Source organism: Coffea arabica, chromosome 3c (assembly GCF_036785885.1).
Source record: "Coffea arabica cultivar ET-39 chromosome 3c, Coffea Arabica ET-39 HiFi, whole genome shotgun sequence".
Lineage (NCBI taxonomy): Eukaryota > Viridiplantae > Streptophyta > Magnoliopsida > Gentianales > Rubiaceae > Coffea > Coffea arabica.
In genome coordinates, this window is record NC_092314.1 from 15,888,799 (window position 1) to 15,909,587 (window position 20,789).

Consider the following 20,789-nt stretch of genomic DNA (forward strand, 5'->3'; position numbering starts at 1 on the left):
TGTTTTGGGACTTGGAATATGTTTTTTAGTGCAGTCTTGACTTATATGAGTAGTATTTGTTCTACTCAAACTTATGAAACTATTTGTACTATAATGTTGCACTTATTTATGACATTTGAATATTTTATATGTTATTCTGGCAGATTCTATTGTAACGGGTGCCGACGTTTGTTATTTATTAAACATTGCCGATGTTTTCATTTTTTAGATATTATTGTAGTAGGAAAGTCATGTGTAAGGTGTTGTAAATAAGTAGTATCTTTCTAGGCAAGATGTCTTTATTGACAATTGTTATTATCACTCAATCAAAACTGTCTATTGATAAGGGATTGTTGCCACAGTTGATCAGGGGTTTATTGACAACAAAGTTGTCACTAATTCCCCTATGCCCTCACTACTGTCCCTCCATGCATCACTGACAAGAGCAGGTGTCGTCACTAGATTTATAGTTTTTACTGATAACATATGTTGTCATAAAAAATTTCCTTCACTAACGACTCTAAGGTCGTCACTGTATACTTTCATTTTTTACTGACGACATAGATTGTCATAAAAAAGCTTCTATTTACTGACGACTTTAAAGTTGTCACTGTATACTTTTACCGACGGAGATTCAGTGACGACCATGCGACAACTGAAATGTTGTCAATAATGGTCATCAGTGACGACTTTTTGATTTTTTGTGACGAAAAGTAGTTATCACTGATGACCAAAATTCTTGTAGTGAACATAGCAGATTCAATTATGAGTAAAACATTTTGAATAACAAGTATATTCAGCCTAACATATAGACATTAAAACAAAGACTCATGCCAATCAACTCTCATACTGTGGGCTTCAATTATTAGATTGATACAGTTAGTCGAGGTTCCAACTTATAAACAAGAGTAAAAAATTACTAATATATACTTATTAATGTCTAGATTTCTTTCCATACAAGGTTTCCATTATCAATCTCTTGGACCTGATTTAACATCTTTATTCTAGTTGATTGTACATTTATGACCACGTCAAAGTATTTCTACACTGTCACTGTTCTGTCATATAATGTAATAGTTATGTAACAAGATGTGCATGCATACTAATTAAGATAACTAGTAACCATTTTTTCACACTATAAGAAAGGCAGTCTAAACAATATGTCATTTGACCTACTAGATACAAATTACAATCTATACTCATACCCATCTAGTTTCAAGAAATGCATTTCATTTATTATACTACTATTCTACAAAAAGGTACAATGTTAGAAGCATGAGATAACAATAGTTACTATTTAATGTTGTGTGCACATCCTCCTTCCCTCTCCTTCCCATCCTTTTATAAATTTTCCTTCTATTGTCATTTAGACAAACATGGTTTTAACATCATTGCATTAGTGAAATACTAATTTACAACACCATAACAGTTTTACTCCATGATCACTATTTATTCACATAAAATATTACTTCTCCAACATGATGTCAAGGAACGCTGAATTGTAACTAATTTCTTTCACTAGGTAAGTCCAACTAAACAATATGTACATAACGTAACACATATAGCTACAATCTATACTCATACTAAGTTTAGAAGAAATCCTTTTAATTAATTCTAATAGGTACCAAATTTCTAACATGAGGTACTAACCAACAATGTTTAATTAATAAAGTGTGCAATTCCCTCCCCCCTTGTACCCCTTATTTCTTTTTTCATTTCTCGCTCCAATGTGATTCTCTATGCATATAGATACCAAACCATGTTAGAACCCACTTAATTAGAGATACATAAGAGTATTTCTTAACCATCATTAGCCTATCTCAAAAAATATTTACTATCAAGAAGTATAACTAGCCACAATTACTCAAAAACCTCGTAATCCTAGAAGAATCCCTCTTAAGAGATACAAGAGTTTATTTCTCAATCGTCAGTATTTTATCTCAAAAAAGTATTTGTGATCAAGAAGTACAGCTAACCACAAGCATTCAGATACCTTGTAATCTTGAAGGAATCCCTCTTTGTTGTACTTCCTATTTCATTCATGTAATTTACAATGACTCAGTTTGCTTGTCTTTTATCTTTGTATGTGTTAGTTTACTATGATGTGAGCGCCCATATACAGTTAGTAATACAATCTAAATTGTACGGTGTCACTATTATCCCGCGACAAGAATAAAAAAACAAAAAGCAAGTGACAATTACCTTCGTACTCTCCCTATTATTTTATATGCCTATAAACTTCCTAAGTTATTTAATTCGTCTACTAAGTCAAATTTACAAACACTTGGCATGCATAAGTTTCCAGCACATACCTCTCCCAAGTTGGCTCTTAGTGTATCTAACTTGTGTTACCCATATAGTTTCCTTGTTTAGGAGTTTCTGCCATAGTTTCAATTTCATTATTCATGTCACACCATCTTAAATAAGTTGTACAAACAAAACCATGCAAGTAAGTTCATCCCTCTTAAGTCACAAAACAAGCTAAATATTGCAATGAGTTTGCAATATTCTTACCTATGGGGTTTACTCCAATTCGATTGAGTGTATCTCTGCTTCAGCTCTCACCAACTTTCACCTTTTGTAGCTTTTATGAAAAATTCTTATCCCGTAGCAGTTACTTCTTGTATTCCCTCGGTACATTGACTGGTGACACCATGTTTCTGTAACACTTACTCCAAAAAGCTCTCATCTGAAACTTTTCAATTTGGGACAGGGATATTATTCTATCGATACTCTAAAATTGTGAAGGAATGCTCACAAGATAAGTTTTTGGAGGGAAACCAAAAGTCTATTTCGTTTGAAGATTTCATAAGAATAGTCGAGCCTCATTAATTTGAGTGGGAATTTTTAGAATGGAAGCTGAGGTTTTTTAACGGAGCCCGTTAGCTCCTCATATGTTTTTTTTATTTGTTTCCCTGCTCACTTAGTGAAACGACATCATTTTCTTTTACTATTGCTCCCATTACACATGGTCCATTGCAATCCTCTCATGCACCTTTGTGAGAGGATTGCTTAAGGATGGTCTGCCTGATGATCATCTCTACCCCATATCTAGTTTAATGAAACTATGGGCATGTAAATGCCAGTGTACGTGTTGGAATTGATAACTATTACCTACTACCAGGGGAGAATCTCAAGTGATGCAAGAAAATGGAAAACGAGACAACGACAAATCGGGCGAGATGAATCCTGCTACAATTCTGGTGGTGGTAAATTAATGAGGTGGTGGCATGGACTAGGGTTGCAAACAAATCAAGTCGCTTGCGAGCAGTTCGAGTCCGAACTCGACATCGACTCGAGTTTGGGCAATATCGAATTTGAGTCAAGTTCAAATTGATTAAATCGAACTCAAGTTCAAATTTGAGCTAAAAAATATTAAGTTGGTTAGTTCACGAGCTGACTCGATTATATATGTATTCCTCTCCTCTGATCTGTTCTCCTGCTCTCCACATCACTTACATGAAACTTTGCTCTCTCATTTCTATCCTCCTCTCTCTCCTCATTTTTTTCTCTCTAATATTTAGCTAAATTTCTCATAAATTTCTCGGGTTTCTCACTGCCGTGAAGTTCTGAGATTCTTGGAGCTGCTTCTGAGGTGAATTCTTTGGAACTCTTGGTAGCTGGTGAATTAAGGGAGAAAAACTTAAAAGAACTTTGTGGTCTTTTGGAGAATTTTCGTGGGTTTGTTGATGAATTTTTGTGGGTTTATGAGTTTGAGTTGAGTGATAGTGTTTTGGTGGCCTTGACTGGAATATTTTTTTTTTTTTGGCTTTTGCAGTTTTTGCTCGTGTTTTGAGTGTTTTCTTGGTGGGGGTTTTTGGATGAGAGATCTGTGTAGAAATGGCTGCTTCAGAGGTGTCGATCAAGGGATATACTGAGCCAAGTGATGGCCCAAGAGGGCAACCGGAAGTGGCTAAAAGTGTTTCCGGTGCCGTAAAAGGTAATTCATGAAGTTTTGCTCTCATTTCTGGCGTGAGTTTTCATTTTTCTAAGTCATTTTCGGGTCTGATTCTTGTGGATTCTGATTTTGGGCTGTTTTACCATGTCAGTTGATGCTGAGACGGCTCTGTATATGGAGCTTTGGCGGGCATGTGCTGGGCCGTTGGTGACAGTGCCTCGTCAGAAAGAGCTTGTGTACTATTTTCCTCAAGGCCACATAGAACAGGTTTTCTTAATTAATTTTTTTTATTCAAATGCTTTATCGTTAATGTTCATTTTCAGATTCATGCAAGTTTTTCATGGGTTTCTTCATTTTTTTTTGTCTTCGTGCATTTACATTTATCTGTCTAAATGCTTTATCAGCAATTTTTGTTTTCAGATTCATACAAAATTTTCCTGGGTTTCTTCATTTTTATGTCCTATCTTCATTTACAAGCCTATTATGCTTCACTGCTTTGAAAGATAGAATTTTTTTTTTGTTAATTTTTGGTAACTTTTTACGTATCATACTTGGTGTCAGCTCAAAGGGGGGAATATTTCGGAAACTTTATTGTCCTTTTTGTATTTTTTTGGGTGAATGTACTGCTGTATATGGAGGCCGACTTGTCATGGGTTTTGTTCCTCTCCTTAGGTTGAAGCGTCAACTAATCAGGTTGCAGACCAGGCGATGCCTGTTTATAATCTGCCTTGGAAGATCCTTTGTCGTGTGATTAATGTTCAATTAAAGGTATTTCAAGTTCGACCATCAGGTCATCAGCTGTTAATTTTGAGGTTCTACTTGTCACTTGTGTGTGTGGTTTATAACTGGATGTAAAATGTATGAACATATGCAGGCTGAACCTGACACTGATGAGGTGTTTGCGCTAGTTACTCTGATGCCTGAGCCAGATGTGAGTCTCCATATGGAACCATGTTCATTGCATGTTTACCTTGTCTTGGAATTGGTTATTTTCTTGGAATTTTCAATTTTTTTTATATGGTCAATGGCAGCAAGATGAGAATGCTGCGAAGAAAGAGCCAGTGCCACCCCCTCCGTTGAGGTTCCATTTGCATTCTTTTTGTAAGACTTTTCCTGCATCTGATACAAGTACTCATGGTGGATTTTCAGTGCTGAGACGACATGCTGATGAATGTCTGCCATTACTGGTGAGCATGGTTCGAAGTCTCGGCCGAGTCGTTACCGTCTCGACCCCTACTGATACGATACCGTGACGAAACGATATCGAAATACTTGACTCGCCGAGAAATCGGCCGAGTCGTCACCGCCACGGATTGACTCGGCCGAGTTACACCGACTCACTCCGAGTTATCCCGAGTCAAGACGAGAAATCAGCCGAGATATACCGCGACGGATTGACTTGGCCGTTTCTTTTGCTATTTTTTAATTATTTTTATTTAGCATACTTTTTTATATTATTAACAATTTTTAGAATATTAAATACTTTAAAATTTGTGTCTCACCGAGACCGCAACCGATATGCCGAGACCGATATAGAACGTTCCGGGCCGTGACCGCGACCGCGACCATGACTTTGAACCATGCTGGTGAGTGCTTTTACAAGGCTTGAAGTGTTTTATTGTTTGTTAGTACTTTTTCGGGAATTGGGGGTTGTAATGCGTATATCTATTTGGTTGTCTATGACAGGACATGTCTCAACACCCTCCTAATCAAGAACTGGTGGCCAAAGATTTGCATGGAAATGAGTGGCGGTTTAGACATATCTTTCGTGGTATAATGTACTCTACAAGAAAATAGGCTTTTTGCAACACTTTTGCTGCGGCACAAGGACAAAGTGCGGCAAATAAGCAGCAAATTTCAATTTGTGCTGCAAATTTCACAACGGTTCATAATTTTTACATAAAAACGACATAGTTTTAATAAAGCTTAAAAAAGAAAAGAAAATAAAGCCCAAAAAAAGGGATAAGGAACGATATTCTAAATATAACTAAACACCTAACTATCTAAATACCCAAAAATTTGATCCTTTCCAAAGTCTGAAAGCAAACACCTAATTCCACCTCTTTCTCTCTATCTCTCTCTCCCTCTCTCCCTCTCTCTCTATCTCTTCCACCTCTCAATTTCCTTTGATTTCTAATGAAGCAGTAGAAATACCTTCGGTTCCTAATTCTTGGTCAATTAATTTTTGTCTTTCTCTCTAAAATCGAGTTCCACCTCCTTTATCTTTACTCCTGCAATAGAAATAGCTTAAGGCGATTCGTCAAAGAAAATGGTGAGGCTTATACCTTGTGATAGTTTTATCTCAATTTTATGTTTATTTCTTAGTTGATTCTTAGGTTTGTTTCTTAGTTTTATCTCTACAGTAGAAATATCAAACTGAATTTTCTTTTCAGTTTTAGGTCATTTTTCGAAAGGTGAATAAATTGGATATCCTCTGTTGGATTTGGTTCTCTGTCGATCAACTAATCGTAGCATTGAGACAACTCAATCAACAATTCTGTGAGCTCTTCTGGTTCAAAGACAAGGTAATTAACCTCAATTTCTTTGTGATATTTTCACTTTACTCATTTCAACTTGTGGTATTTGCTATCAATATTGCTGATTTTATGGGTTGATTCTATGTGGAGTATTCCTGATCTTAAATAAGAACTATCAGTTCTCCCAAAAAAGAAGAGGAATTTAGTGATTAGTAATGGTCAACTTGAGTTATTTATGCTTGTTTTTGGTTAAGATGGAGAACGACTATATGATTTTTTAATATGGATTTTAATAGTTTTTTTCAATTATTTGAGACTTAATGTGATTTAAGGTGGAATTCTAGAGTTTCAGTTTGAAAATTTGGATTGCATTGCACTTTAATGCACATCTCTATGATTTTGGCTACAGTTCTAGTAGTATGTTGTGTGGGTAAAGTAAATTGTTACATTATGATATTTGCTTGACCATGTAATAATAATTGGTTATGATATTTCCTTGACCATGTAGTAATAACTGGCTCTGTAATATGTGGGAAAAGATCATTGTTGACATAAATATTGACTTGGCTAAAGAGCGTGTCAATTTAAGCACGAATTCTGGTTTACACATATTTTTTGGACCTTATTGGCTTGTCAGATCTGCTTGACCTATTGTCGTTTATCTTTGCTCAATGACTCTTCTTCTATAATTCTGGTTGATAGTATTAGGAACCTTATTGTATACATCACATGTATGTAATATAAGGTTCTACCCAATTTCAAACAATGCTGGAGAAATATATTTCTAAGGCCCTGCCATGTTTCATGTGTTCTGTTTTGTTAAAGTTGCATTTTCCTTTCTTCTTTATGCATGTGAAGCAAGCTGGAATTCATCTTCTAGAAAGCCTTTTGTTGTGAAATAATAAAAGCAGCACCAACCTAAAACTTTCAGACTGTTATGAAATCTCAAATTGTGTTTATAACACATATATTAGTAGAAAGGTAATATGTACTAAGGTAAGACAACTACAAGCCATACAGATGAAGAAGCAATAAGAAGAAAATTGGATGTTAACCAACATTACTAAAGCTATCAAGTTAGCAAGTGCTTGAACCCGATACACAAAGCTAAAATGAGGATAGCGCAAGCCAAGATATATAGGGACTAAATGCTAAGCCTGATTTCAAGACAAGACAAATTATATAGCTTGGCCAAACAATGAACTCAAATACAGAATCTAAAAATAGATCAATAGAGTTCATCTTAACCAAAACTTAATACTTAAGGACAACTGAATCACTTCACTCACTGGATTTAGTAAGTGAAGGTTTTAATTAACAGATTATTACTTTTCTAATTTTAGAATTAGCAGAATGAGAGAGAGATAGAACATGATAGCCATTCTTGTTATCCTATTTCATTGTCATCAAAGAATAAGTTCTCTTATTTGTGAGTCAGCTGGACTTAGCAAGTAAAGAGTATGGCACTTAAATGGACCATAGAATTTTCCTATTAGTTGTGAGGCATAGCTTTCTCCATGCTTTTGGGAACTATCATTATGAATAATGAGATTATTGTGTACTTTCATTTCTTTTAGGTGTACACGTCTATTTTATAGCAGCTGAATTAACAGTCCGGTGTTCTTAATAGTTTTTAGCTTTTACTATCACAAGCATATGGCAAAAATTTAAAAGCCCAAGAGTATTCTGTAGAAATGTAAAAAAAATGAATTTATTAATAAAGGATTCTAAGAACTAACTCAAACATAACTTTAGTTATTTATAATATTGAACCATTTTTATCTTTCTTTCTTTTTTTTCTTTTTTTTTGTTTCCATGGACTGTCAAAACATGTTTTGGGTTTTATGCAATGTTCTTGGTACATTGATGTTTATTATGATGTTCGATAGGGAGCATATGCTACTTTAGGCTGGTAATAAATTACCACTTACGTACACAGATTGGAGGGCCATGCCTGAAGGATCTAAGGAGAGATTTTGGGAAGATATTAAGGTATTTTGACTCACTATCAAAGTTAGCAACATTTTTTTCTTTTTATTTCATACAATCTTGTAGCTTGTGAATGTTTAAACTTTTGTTTTGTAATTTTTGATAGAGAAATACAAATATTGATGATACATGCAAGAAAGTACAAATGATGAGGGTCAGCAAATTGTGGAGAAATTGGAAATCAAAAGTGAAGAGCATGTATTTCACTCCTTATAGGAGGCACAAGTCATGGCTATTAGCACCCTGTCCTGCAAGAGTTGAGGAGGATCAATGGCCTATTTTGGTTGATTATTGGAGCTCAGAAGATATCAAGGCATGTATTTATTATCACATCTCTTTTGCTTTTGAATTAAATTCTAGTGGTATTATGATTTTGATGTGTTGTTAACTACATTTTTCTGTTTTGTACATAATTAGAAGCAAAGCAAGATTAATGGCAAGAATAAAAAAAAAACAAAAGATGCCACATCGAACAGGGCGAAAAGATCATGTGAACCTTAGGGAAGAGGTATATTAAATTCTAATGCTTATGTTTCTAGCAATTTTTTCTGGAAAATAGTCTTATTTAGAAATATTAACACTTTAGTTTGTACATTGAATATGTGGCAGCTCCGGATTAAAATTGGAAAAGAGCCTTCGAAACTAGACGTTTTTATTCATTCAAGACAAGGAAAACAAATGGATGAGTTGACTTCACAAACAATTGTAAGAATAGCTTTTAGTCACTTTTTATTGGTTTTACTTCATAAATAATTCTTTCTTCTATCTGTTTTTCAATTTAGGCAACTATGAATGAGGAAATACAAAAACTGCCAGAGACATCCAAGGATGATAATTTTGTGAAAGATATACTCTATGAAAATATTCTTGGACCTGAAAAACCAGGTCGTCTTCGAACTTATGGGGTAGGTGCGACTCCAAAAGACGTGTATAGGATATCGGATAACATGAATGCTAGACAAAAGAAAGCATTTGAGGATGCAGTGAATGAGAAAGTGGAAATCATACGTGGTGAACTACGAGAAGAAATGAATTCGAAATTGGCAGATTTTAAGAAGGAGTTGATTGCTCAATTTGAAGCAAGAATGGTTTGGGACAACTATTTGGTTAAATATTATAATTTTTCTAATTTTTTTATTGCTTTAGTTACTGTTTATCTTTGTTCTTCCAGGGGGCATCAATATGTGACTTGGCATCACTCCAAAGAAGAGAAATGAATGCAGCAAAACAATCTCAAATTTCGGACTCATTAGAGGTTGTATATTAATTCATACAATTCGATTTTGTGTTCAAACTCTCTGAAATATCAGCAGCTATGGCCTGATTTTCTTTTCTTCACACTTTGTTGATAATGTAACAGGTTGGTGATAGAATGAACAGGGAAGTTGGAACAAATGATGCTGAAATGTACAAGGAAGTTGGAACAAATGATGCTGAAATAAACAAGTGTGAAATGAATAAAAAAGTTTCTTCAATTGCTGATATTCTTGAGGTATAATATGCGTACTTTGAGTTGTTCCTTTTATAGAAGACCAATTTTGTTGAGTTCCTTGTTGATATTGCATTGTGCATGACTTCCTTGTTGATTACTATTTGTGCATGAGCTCCTTGTTGATATTTAATTGACTAGTCTTTTGTTATACCAGAACCACCATACAAAGAAGAAAAGGAGTAGGACTATTTGCAAACGACTTGCTTGAGGTACTGGAAAAGTTTCTGGAAATAACTCTATTCTGTCAAGTTTTCCATTGAGTATTTGTATGATTGGGAAGACGAGCTATTTTTGTTAAGATTTAGCCAGCTATTTATGGGACATAATGTAGTAGAAGTGGTCTTAATTTTCAGTGCCTGTGAAAAGGTTGAATTACAAATTCTGTTTTAGTATCTATTGCTATATTAACGTTTTCTTCATGCTTAATGGGCTGGGGTTATATGAGCAGGGGACTAATAGAATATACTTTGCTGCCCTGGACTTGATGTTAAATGTGAAGTTGGACCACTGGGGATGCATACAGGTGAAAAAGTTTGGTTCAAATGGGGATGGATGGTACATTGGAAGCACGCGGATTGGGAGATATGAAGATGTTTTTGAGAGATGTATGATGAAGTGTTGTACTTTTGAAAACAAGCACATTTTGGAATATATGAAAATCTTGTAATTGGAGCGAACAATATTAAATGATAAAGTTTGTAGAATCTGACTAAAACAATGTATGATACTTTATTCTAGTGTATTGTGGAACTATATTTTGTTATAATATTCGATTTTAGGATATTTGAGCATGACAATTATTGTACCATGAAAAAATTGATTTCTGGTCTTTATATTGGTGACTTTTTTGTGACGCAAGTTTTTGTCGCATGATATTGTGGACATTTTGTAGCACATTTTTTGTGCCGCAAGTAGAGTGGTGACACTCAAATTGGCGTCGCAAAGAGCGATGCAAATGCATGCGACATATTGAAAAATTGTGTCGTTTTCTTTTGTAACGGCTACTTTTGTGACACAATTTAATTCTGTCGCATTTGTGCCGCAAAAAGGTTTTCGCGGCGGTTTTTTGACTTTTTGCAGCACAATTTTGGCGTCGTGAAAAGTCGGTTTTCTTGTAGTGGTAGAAACTTGGCGCATTTTGGACTGTAGACCATTTTACCGTGTTGTATTACATCAGATTAGAAAAGCATTTTCTGTTGATTTCCAGGTCAACCACGAAGCCACCACCTTCAGAGCAGTTGGGAGTGTTTTTGCTAGTTCAAAAAGGCTTGTTGCAGGGGATGTCTTCATATTTCTCAGGTTTGCTATCATCCCAAAATTCTTATCGTCCTCTACACAAGAATTATTTTTTTTTCAAATTGATTAATATTGCATATTTAGAGGTGAAAATGGGGAGCTCCGCGTTGGGGTGAGACGAACCAAGAGACAGCAAGGAAATGCTCCATCGTCAGTCATGTCCAGTCTCAGCATGCATCTTGGTGTGCTTGCAAAAGCTTGGCATGCCATTCAAACTAAAACAATGCTTACAGTTTATTATAAACCTAGGCATGTCACTTGTATCACTCTCTGTTTCAAGTTGTCTACTGACAAAGCCAAAGATTAGAATGTTTCACAACATGCACCTTTATATGTTAAAGCAACATGATTGATGAATGGTTTTGGATGCTAGTGGAATTGCATTTGCTTGAGAATCTGACTGGTTTTCCTTCTCTATTTGTCGTCTACAGGACGAGCCCCTCTGAGTTTATTGTTCCTTTTGACCAGTATATGAAGTCTGTGAAAAACAGCTACTCCATTGGAATGAGGTTTAAAATACGATTTGAAGGTGAAGAGGCTCAGGCTCCAGAGCAGAGATTTACTGGAGCTATTGTTGGTACTGAAGAAGCTGATCCAAAAAGGTGGCCAGAATCAAAGTGGAGGTGCCTGAAGGTAGTATCTTTGAACTTCATTTTGTCTCATTTTTGTTTTTTGTGATGGAGCTGAAATGGTAACCTTTTCTTTAAGGTGAGATGGGATGAAACTTCAACTATTCTTCGGCCTGATAGGGTTTCACCCTGGAAAATTGAACCTGCGCTTAATCCTCTTCCGGTGCCTAGGCTATAAAGGTCTTGACCAAACATTTTGCCATAATCTCCTGATTCTTCTGTTCTTACCAGGGAAGGTAGGTTTTTGCTTTTATTGTTCTGATTCAAGAATCCAGCCGGAATTTTGGAGGGATTCCTGAAGGGATTTGAGGTAGAAAGTTTTGGTGAAATAGGGCAGGATCCCTTCCAGAATTCAGCCAGAAATTTGAGGGATTTTCGAAGAAATTCCAGTCAACAATGGTTGCTACAACTTGCATAACTTGATTTCCTCTCCAATATTTCGCACCTTTTGAGGGACATCTTATGGAAGATTTGTAGCTATAAAGTAGAGATTCTAGCTTTAATTCTTGACCTTATTTTTTTTTTATAATGATGTGATTTAGTTTGGAACAAAAAAATGTTGACATCTGAAGCCAATGTTCACGCTTGAAGGAAGACACAAGGGGATAAAGATTTCTCGATAAATAGGAGGTTGTGGCTTATTTTGCTTATGTTCACAGGAGGTTGTGGGTCATAGTAGCTAATTTCAAATTCAACTTTTAGCCAACTATGTTATTCTTTCGATGCAGAATTTTACTTATGTATATGTCTACTTATTTAGAGATCATAGGCTTATATCTTTAACTTCAAATTCAGTGAATAAATTAGATTAAGGACATATTGATGGATATAACACATGGATCTTATTTGTCTTCATAATGCTCAAGTTCTATCCCTTCAGCCTTGCAAGAAAGTAGAGCAAATGCTCTTTGTATCCATCTCTATTTCTCTTACTTCCCGTAAAGGGGCTGCAATTTATGCTAATGTGGACTTTAATTGCATCAATTACAGCAATAGTATCTTCAACGGCCAACTACATCGTGGGCTCACTCCCCAGTTGGAATCCTCTATGCCACTACTCGGTGCCAAATCCAGTGCCTATCCACTTATCACGTGATGGTAGAAGAAATTTAAATAAACAACACATGACAAATTAAATAAATAGGGCACTTGGCATAAATATAGAAGTGGCACTGAATTGCCATAGGAAAAGTGACACTGAGGATCCCGTGTGCTCCCCAGCCGACCCTTTTGACGGGAAAGCGGCATAGATTTTTCTATATATAGAGATCAATCTATTACCAGCTTTCTCATCCCTCATCCTTCACAAAGTCAGTTTTCAATACATAAATTTTCCTCGAGCAAAAATGGGTTCCAAGGCACTTCTTTTCTTTTGCATCTCCTTGGCTGTAGTTCTAACAATTTCCTCACAGGTGGCTGCTAGGGAATTGGCTGAGACTCCCACATCAGTTAACAACCGTAAGACATTTATTCTCTGACATATATTAACCTAAATTCAGGACCATAAAATTTCAAATTTGCAATTATGTACTAAATTTATTTGTACATGTCAACCTTTGGATTGTTAAGAAACAATGCTAAGGCCTACTTTAGTTTAAAGTTTAAATACACCTTCCACAAGGTTTTCATTTAAGTGTACAGCCCTTTACTGGCATGGGACTTGCGTTGTGATAGTTACTAACTCTGATTGGGATTAAGTTACCTATTCATAGGTAGTGTTTAAATAATTCAGGGACATCTAAAAAATCACCGATTTGGACTTACACGTCAAAAGACAAATTTTTGACCTGAATATAATGTTATCGATTTGGTATTCTTTAAAACAAAACACATGCAACACATTAGTACAAAATCTAGAATTTCAAATTTTATGATCCCTGGGCCCAGATGAGTTTATTTGACAAGGTCATTCCCAGATTACATCAATGAACGTGTATGCTTTATTATCCTCAATGCAGCCAAGACACTTTGTGACTCCTCCCGACTATGGGGATCCTGGAGGAGGAGACCAAGTAGGGAACCTTGGAGGAGGTTGGTATCCTGGTCGTGGCTAACTAGGGAGGAAGTGGTGGCGGCGGCTAGGGTGGATATCCTGGTCAGGCTGTCGATGCTGAGCCTTAGAACTAATAAAGCCGAAAATTGAAAATTGAGGGTACCAAGGGGAAGAACAGGTGCTGGTTGATTTGAAGGTAGATCTGGATTTGGAAAACAGGAAGAAAAGGAAAGGAAAACATGAAGAAGGAAGAAAGGGAAAGAAAACAAGGAAATAGAAAAGAGTTATTATCACTTTACCTTCTTAATGTTTGGTGTCACTATCAATTTTTCTCCTTAACGTTATTTTATGATCATTTTATCCCCAAGACTAAGTGTCAAACTTAACGAAGTTTATTAATTCAAGTGATAAAATATGTTTAACCTTTAAAATTATTACTATTTTACCCCCATAAACTATAATCTCATTATCAATTTACTCCTTAGATTTACTTTTAGGCAATTTATCCCACTATTAAACCAATTTAGCAAGTTAAAAAATTTTAGAAAATAGTACCCTCTATTTTGTATAATAAAAATAAGGGTTAATCACATTTAATCCCCTTAAGGTATATCCCATCTCTCAGTTTACCCCCTAACCTTTAATTTGCTCACTTAACTCCCTATAGGACAAAATTGCCCTTGCATAATTTTGACTTTTCATTTACCTTGTTTTCCTTTCTTTTTTTTTTTTTTCTTTCTTCTTTATTTAATTCTTTCTCTTTCCCACAAAAATCTTCACCTTAATGATTGAAATTAAAAAAGAGGAATTGCAGAGATCTCTCTTCTCCTTAAATGATTAAAAAAATATTCAAATCACTTTCTTAAAATACAATTTTTTAGTATTTCAATTCTTTTAATTTTGGGTTTTCCTCTTTCCTTTCTAGTTTCTCATTTTATTCTTAAGAAAATATCATAAGATGAAATTGTTTTCCTTTCTTTTATTTCTTTTTCTTTTTCTTCTCTCTTTCATCCTTCCCAATAGAAAATTCCATTTCAACGAATATTTTTGTTTTGAGTTTGTAATTGCATATTTCTGGGTGAAGGTTTAAAAGGCATTAAAAACTAATTTTGATTTTTTGTATGATGCCACGTGTCACAAATTTCAATTGATAATTATTAATCAGGTCACAATTTCATCTTAAGATATTTTTTTGGGAATAAAATGAGAAACTAAAAAGGAAAGAGGAAAACCCAAAATTAAAAGAATTGAAATGCTAAAAAAATTGTATTTTAAGAAAGTGATTTGAATATTTTTTTTAATCATTTAAGGAGAAGAGAGATCTCTGCAATTCCTCCTTTTTAATTTCAATCATTAAGGTGAAGATTTTTGTGGGAAAGAGAAAGAATTAAATAAAGAAGAAAGAGAAAAAGAAATAAAAGAAAGGAAAACAAGGTAAATGAAAAGTCAAAATTATGCAAGGGCAATTTTGTCCTATAGGGAGTTAAGTGAGCAAAATTAAAGGTTAGGGGGTAAACTGAGAAATGGGATATACCTTAAAGGGATTAAATGTGATTAACCCTAAAAACAATAAAAAATTTAGAGTGGCTCTTCTCCTTTTCAGTACAAAAAAAAGTCAAAAAATTAATTTTTTTCCTTTTGACAATCTCATTAATATTGAAAAATATATAGAAGAATAAGAGAGGAGAAGGAGAGAGAGAGAGCTCAATCCTTTTTTTAAAAAAAATACAAATAAGAAAGAATTCAATATTTTTATTATTTTAAAATTACTTTATTTTTCTATTTACTATCCAATTCCAATCAAAATCTCGAGAACATTAAAGCAATACAATAATATTAGATTTTTCCTTAGTTTCTTTCTTTATAAAATCTAATTTTCTGTTTCCTTCTATTCTATCTCCTTTTTTTTTCAAAGGATTAATAAGTGTGAAAAAAAGAAATTTGAGAAAACTCTTTTATTTTTATGTTTTTGGAATCTTAGAGTGAAAAAAAGGAAAAATAATTATTCCAACTTTTTTATTTTAAATTATATATCAAAGGGTAAATACATTTAAAAAATTTTGAACATACTTTCTAGATTAACGATAGAGTAAAATATCTAGAAAATAATATTAGAGAGTAAAGTGATTATATCACTATAATTTAAAGGGATAAAGTGATAATAACAATGTAGTAATACTATAAAATAAAAGAGTATTTTTGTTAAAAATTTATTAACATGCTGAATTGAATTACCTATGAAGTAAAATGACTAAAAGATAACATGATGGGAGTAAATTGATAGTAATGATATAGTTTAAAGGGGTAAAGTGATAATAACCCATTAGAAAAGTTACTTAATTTCAAAAATTTTAAGGGAATATTCTTTGGAATCTCTAAATTTACATTTATGTCCCTAATAAATTTGATTTTTTTAAGTTACAATAACAAGTTAATGAAATATGCCAATTATTTTGTTAGTTTTGTATATTCCATCAAGGATTCTACTCAAGTGAGACGGATTTTATAGTTTAGGGAGTTAAATATTCCCACTTTGAAAGTTTAAGGATGTAAGTAAGAGTCAAGCCAAAGTTAAAGGGTGCAAAGTGGAATTAATCCTAAGCTTAATTAAGCAATACAAATATTTTCAACGAAGTCAATCTTCTCTGTGATTCGTTATTCGTTTGGTTTATAATTGATTTCAAAAAGACCTGTCTGTTGAATATAGTGTATAAGCTGAAAAGAACTGGTAAAAGTAAATATTAAATCTAAGCATAAGACAATTAATGGCCAAAAGCTATAGAAGTTTTAATTGCTGATGTAACAAATGCATTGCGAAATTTTTCCAATCGGAAAGTTAGTTGGGTGCATGGTGGTATTAATTTTGTTGCCCATGAGAAGGCAGAGTATCTTAGTTCGGTTGATGATTCTATCATCCGGGGGATTCTTCCCCACGTTTTGTTCTGTCCGCTCTTTATATTGACTCACTAATCCATTAATATGATAGGCTTTTTCTATCAAAAAAATTTGATTTTTATCCATATTATATTTGTTGGATATTTTAATAAAAAATATCACATATTTATTTTGAATTCAAACACAATAAATTACAATGTTAAATGAATTTTCAACTACCAATAAAACCATTCAAAAGTGTAACTTATGTCTTTAAAATAAGATTTATGTCTTGAATTGTGTGACGTATGTAATGATTAGGTTTATGAATTTATTTAGTTAATTTTTTACCGTTATACAATAAATCTAGACATTTCAATTTGTAGCTAAAATATGAGGTGTTTATTCCTCTTAATGTTAATATTTTAATACTCATAATTTCTTAACCTACAAATAAAGGTATCTATCAACCAAACCTAATATATACTTAGCCATCTCTAAACTATTTTCTACTTTTCTTTCTCTCACTATAATTGGATATTATAGAGCAAAGAACAGTGTTGTGTGAGGTATCCATCTTACTCCAATAGTGTAAATTGGAGTAGACTACAGTGAGATAGGGTGAGCTGTTATATCCTAGAGGCGATGTGCTGAAACCTACTACACCAGAAGATACTCCGTAGGGGTGCGAATCGTTTCAAAGAGACCAATCTAGTCCATGCCTCAACCCATGCCAAATTAACTTTTTATGGTATAAATTATTTGCATTTTTTAATGTAATATTGAGGTATGAAATTTTTATTAATTTCTTTGTTAAATTTTGTTAAAGAAATTATTGTTATTTATATGATTTATTTTGGTCAAAAACCAACAATATTTGATTTATTGATCAAAACAAGAACAACACACACACACGCACACATATTATATAAGATAATTCAATGTAACCAAGTCAATAAGTTATTATATAAACATGAGGGGAGATGGATTGAGTGGTACGGGGGGAGTGTAAGTAAAAGTTTTGAGTTCGATTTCTCTCATCTATACTGAAAAAAATGTAGAATCCACAAAATTCTAACAAAATTATATGGGAGATATGCAGGAGATATATTCGTAAAATCAATGTATATGGGGAGTCAATTTAACACCTATAAAAATGTGGGAGAAGAGGCATAAATATCAACAATAATAAGTTAATCACGCACTATAATAACAAGTCTCTCAAGTCTTTCACTCTTCTCAACTAAACACAATAATATGACCCCCTATTTATAAACTAGATGACTTGATAAGCAAGTCTTATAATCATAAGAAATTTCCTAATAAGATACTAATTCTTAAATAATAAAACTACAATAACTTGATTCCAATAGAATTACTAAAACCCTAATTTGACTAAAACACTAGTAAATAATAAGATGAAAATTTTTAATTTTGAGCCTTGATTTAACATGCCAACAAAAAATGTTAAAAAAATTATTCTATATACTTGAGGACACGCAACAACATCAAAAACGTAATGATAATACTTCTATTAGATACATAAGGATCAAATAAAAATTATTTGTCATACGGCAGTTGCTTGTTTTCAATCGAATTCAAGGCTATACCCTTGTTGGCAAAGGTGCAAAGGGCTTACAGGTCAAGATAGGGACCAATCCCAGTTCATTTAACCACATATATAGACTACTAAGTGCTTAGGAACTTGTCCGAAGATGTGTGGTTGCTGCTGACGTATTGCTTCTTGATTCGCTGAAAAGTTGTCGTTCTTCATGAGCTATGCACTCGACAGGATAAGTTGGGCTGCCAAGTGCGTTTGTGAGCTGCCGAGTATTTTTGCTTGCATGCAATCCACTGAAGAACAATCTGTGATTGGGCTTGCTTTTTTCCTCTTTTCCACGTTACCTAATGTCAGGCTTTTGGTGATGAATTGTCATGAAAATTGGAGTGGTTATTGGGCTGAATGTGATGGGTCATCGGTAACTTATTTGCCCTTGGTTGGCATGTTTATTTATGTTCTTTTTTTACGAGTTGAATAAGTTCTGTTCTTGGGTTATAGATGTCAAAAAGTTTCCGGCCTACTGTAGAAGTTTTAAACTGTGCTTCCTCCTTTGACTTTGCTGCCGATTTTCCTTCTTGTTCGTACGATGTTAGGAGCTCAAACGATGTCTTGCGTCCTGGATTTTGCAGACATTATGATGATTCCTAGTGTGTTTAGTGTTTTTTTTTTCCTTTTTTATCTTGCCTTGCTACCGATAGCAGGCTAGCTTTTAATCTACATTGTACTATTTCTCCTCTTCGTTTCATTTGCTCTTTTGCCTCGTACTCTCTTCTTTTCAAGGCCTCTTTTCTCTTCATCTTGTCTTCCTCACCCTTGGTCAGTTTCCTGTTACAGATTTATGTGTTCTGGACTCTTGTTATCTATGCATTGTTGTACCACAGTCTTTTTCTTGTAAACTAACTTCAAGTATTTCTTCCATTTCTTTGTAAATGCTACTGGGTATATGCTTTGGGACTTGTGGTGAGCTCATTTTAAACTTCCTGCTTTTTTGTTTCTATTTTTAGGTTTTGTTTCTATTCTTCTGATTGCCTGTCTTACATCCGTGTGATGTGCTTTTCTCTGTAGAATTTGCCGGCCTTTGCTACTTGAGAGGATCCTTTTTTGGAGCTGATTCTTTGTCATGTGGATTATACCATATCCGATTTGAATCGCTCCGAATCAGTTGATATTGACCGAGTTAGAACGGTGTAGAAGGATACCGGCCAAATTCTCGGATTCGACTCGGATATAGGGCTGCAAACGAGCCGAGCCGAGTCGAGATTTGAGCTAATCGAGCCGAGCCTCGACTAAATTTTACCAAACTCGAGCTCGAGCTCGAGCTCGACGAGCCGGCAAATTTCGAGCTCGAGCTCGACTCGAATCAAGTCGAGCCGAACTCGAGCTCGGAAAAAAATAAAAAATAAATATTTTATTTTAAAAAAATAAATAAAATAATATTTTTTTCTTAATAAATAATAAAATATTAAGGACATATACGTAATTTTACTATGAAAATAAAAAATAAAAAAAATAAATATAATATACGTAATTTTATTATTAAATAAAAATAAAAATAAAAAAAATATATATATATATCCAAGCTCGGGAGTAACGAGCTTAATATTCTGAGCTCGAGCTCGAGCTCGAGTTTGACTCGAGCCGGCTCGAGCTCGACTCGAGTTCGATTAACATCGAGCTCGACTCGAGCTTGACTCGAGCCGCTCGCGAGCGGCTCGATTCGTTTGCAGCCCTACTCGGATATGAACCGGTCAGATCATAAACAGCAATAAGAACACAGAGAGTCGGCCACCCATGCTTTTTTGTTTTCTTTTTCAATCACAAAGACAAGATTTAGGGGAAAAGGAGGATAAGGGGAGAAACATACCGTCAATTTCTGTGTGCCTTTTGCAGAGAGGGAAGGAGAAAACAGAGAGAAAGGAAAAGGGAAAAGAAAGAACGAGGGTCACAGCAGTATCTGGAGTGATTATTTGGAGAAGCGAGCTGAAGGGGTTCTTGAATTTCTTCATCGTCCGGCTATGAAGGAAGGAGAGGAGAAAAACAGAGGGTGACGGCAGAGAGGGAAGGAGACAACAGAGGGAAAGGGAAAGTGAAAAAAAGAATGAAGTTGACTGCTGAATATCACATCTGGAGCTGAAGGGATCTTCAATTTCTTCGTCATCTGTACCGGGCGAAGTGGTCTTCAGTCTGGCCGTGAAGGAGGAGAAAAAGGGCGAAAGGGAAATTGGAAAAAAAATGAAGAAAGGGACGGCCAAATCTGAGAGGAACAACACTAGTTGCAATGATCGTATACTCTCCTTGGCTGCTGAAGAAGTGGAAGACAGCGTTGCTGAGTTGGATTCTGCATCATCTGTTGCTACTCCTTAGATGTCTTTTCTCTTTTGTCCTTTCTCATTTATGGGTCCTGCTTTGTAGAAAAGCTGGAAAGATTTGAAAAAAGGACAATTGGATGGTGCAAAAAAGCTGTTGTTGCATGTTTTGTCTTGGAAGTAACATGCAATTAACGTATCATGCTTTATTATGCTAAGAGAAGCGGGGGCTTTTGTACCGGATCAGGGAAAAATATAGAAGGAAAAATTGGAAGCACCTAAAGTTCAAGTTTGG

At 34.5% G+C, this 20,789-nt stretch overlaps 1 long non-coding RNA gene and 1 pseudogene across 1 annotated transcript; both read left to right on the forward strand.

Moving 5' to 3' along the window:
- Window positions 1-3,818: 3,818 nt before the first annotated feature.
- Window positions 3,819-20,552, forward strand: LOC113718205 (auxin response factor 2A-like; annotated as a pseudogene).
- Window positions 9,513-9,756, forward strand: LOC140038065 (uncharacterized). The gene is made up of 2 exons (XR_011841875.1): window positions 9,513-9,598; window positions 9,704-9,756. It is a non-coding gene; the product is annotated as an uncharacterized lncRNA (long non-coding RNA).
- Window positions 20,553-20,789: the final 237 nt, after the last annotated feature.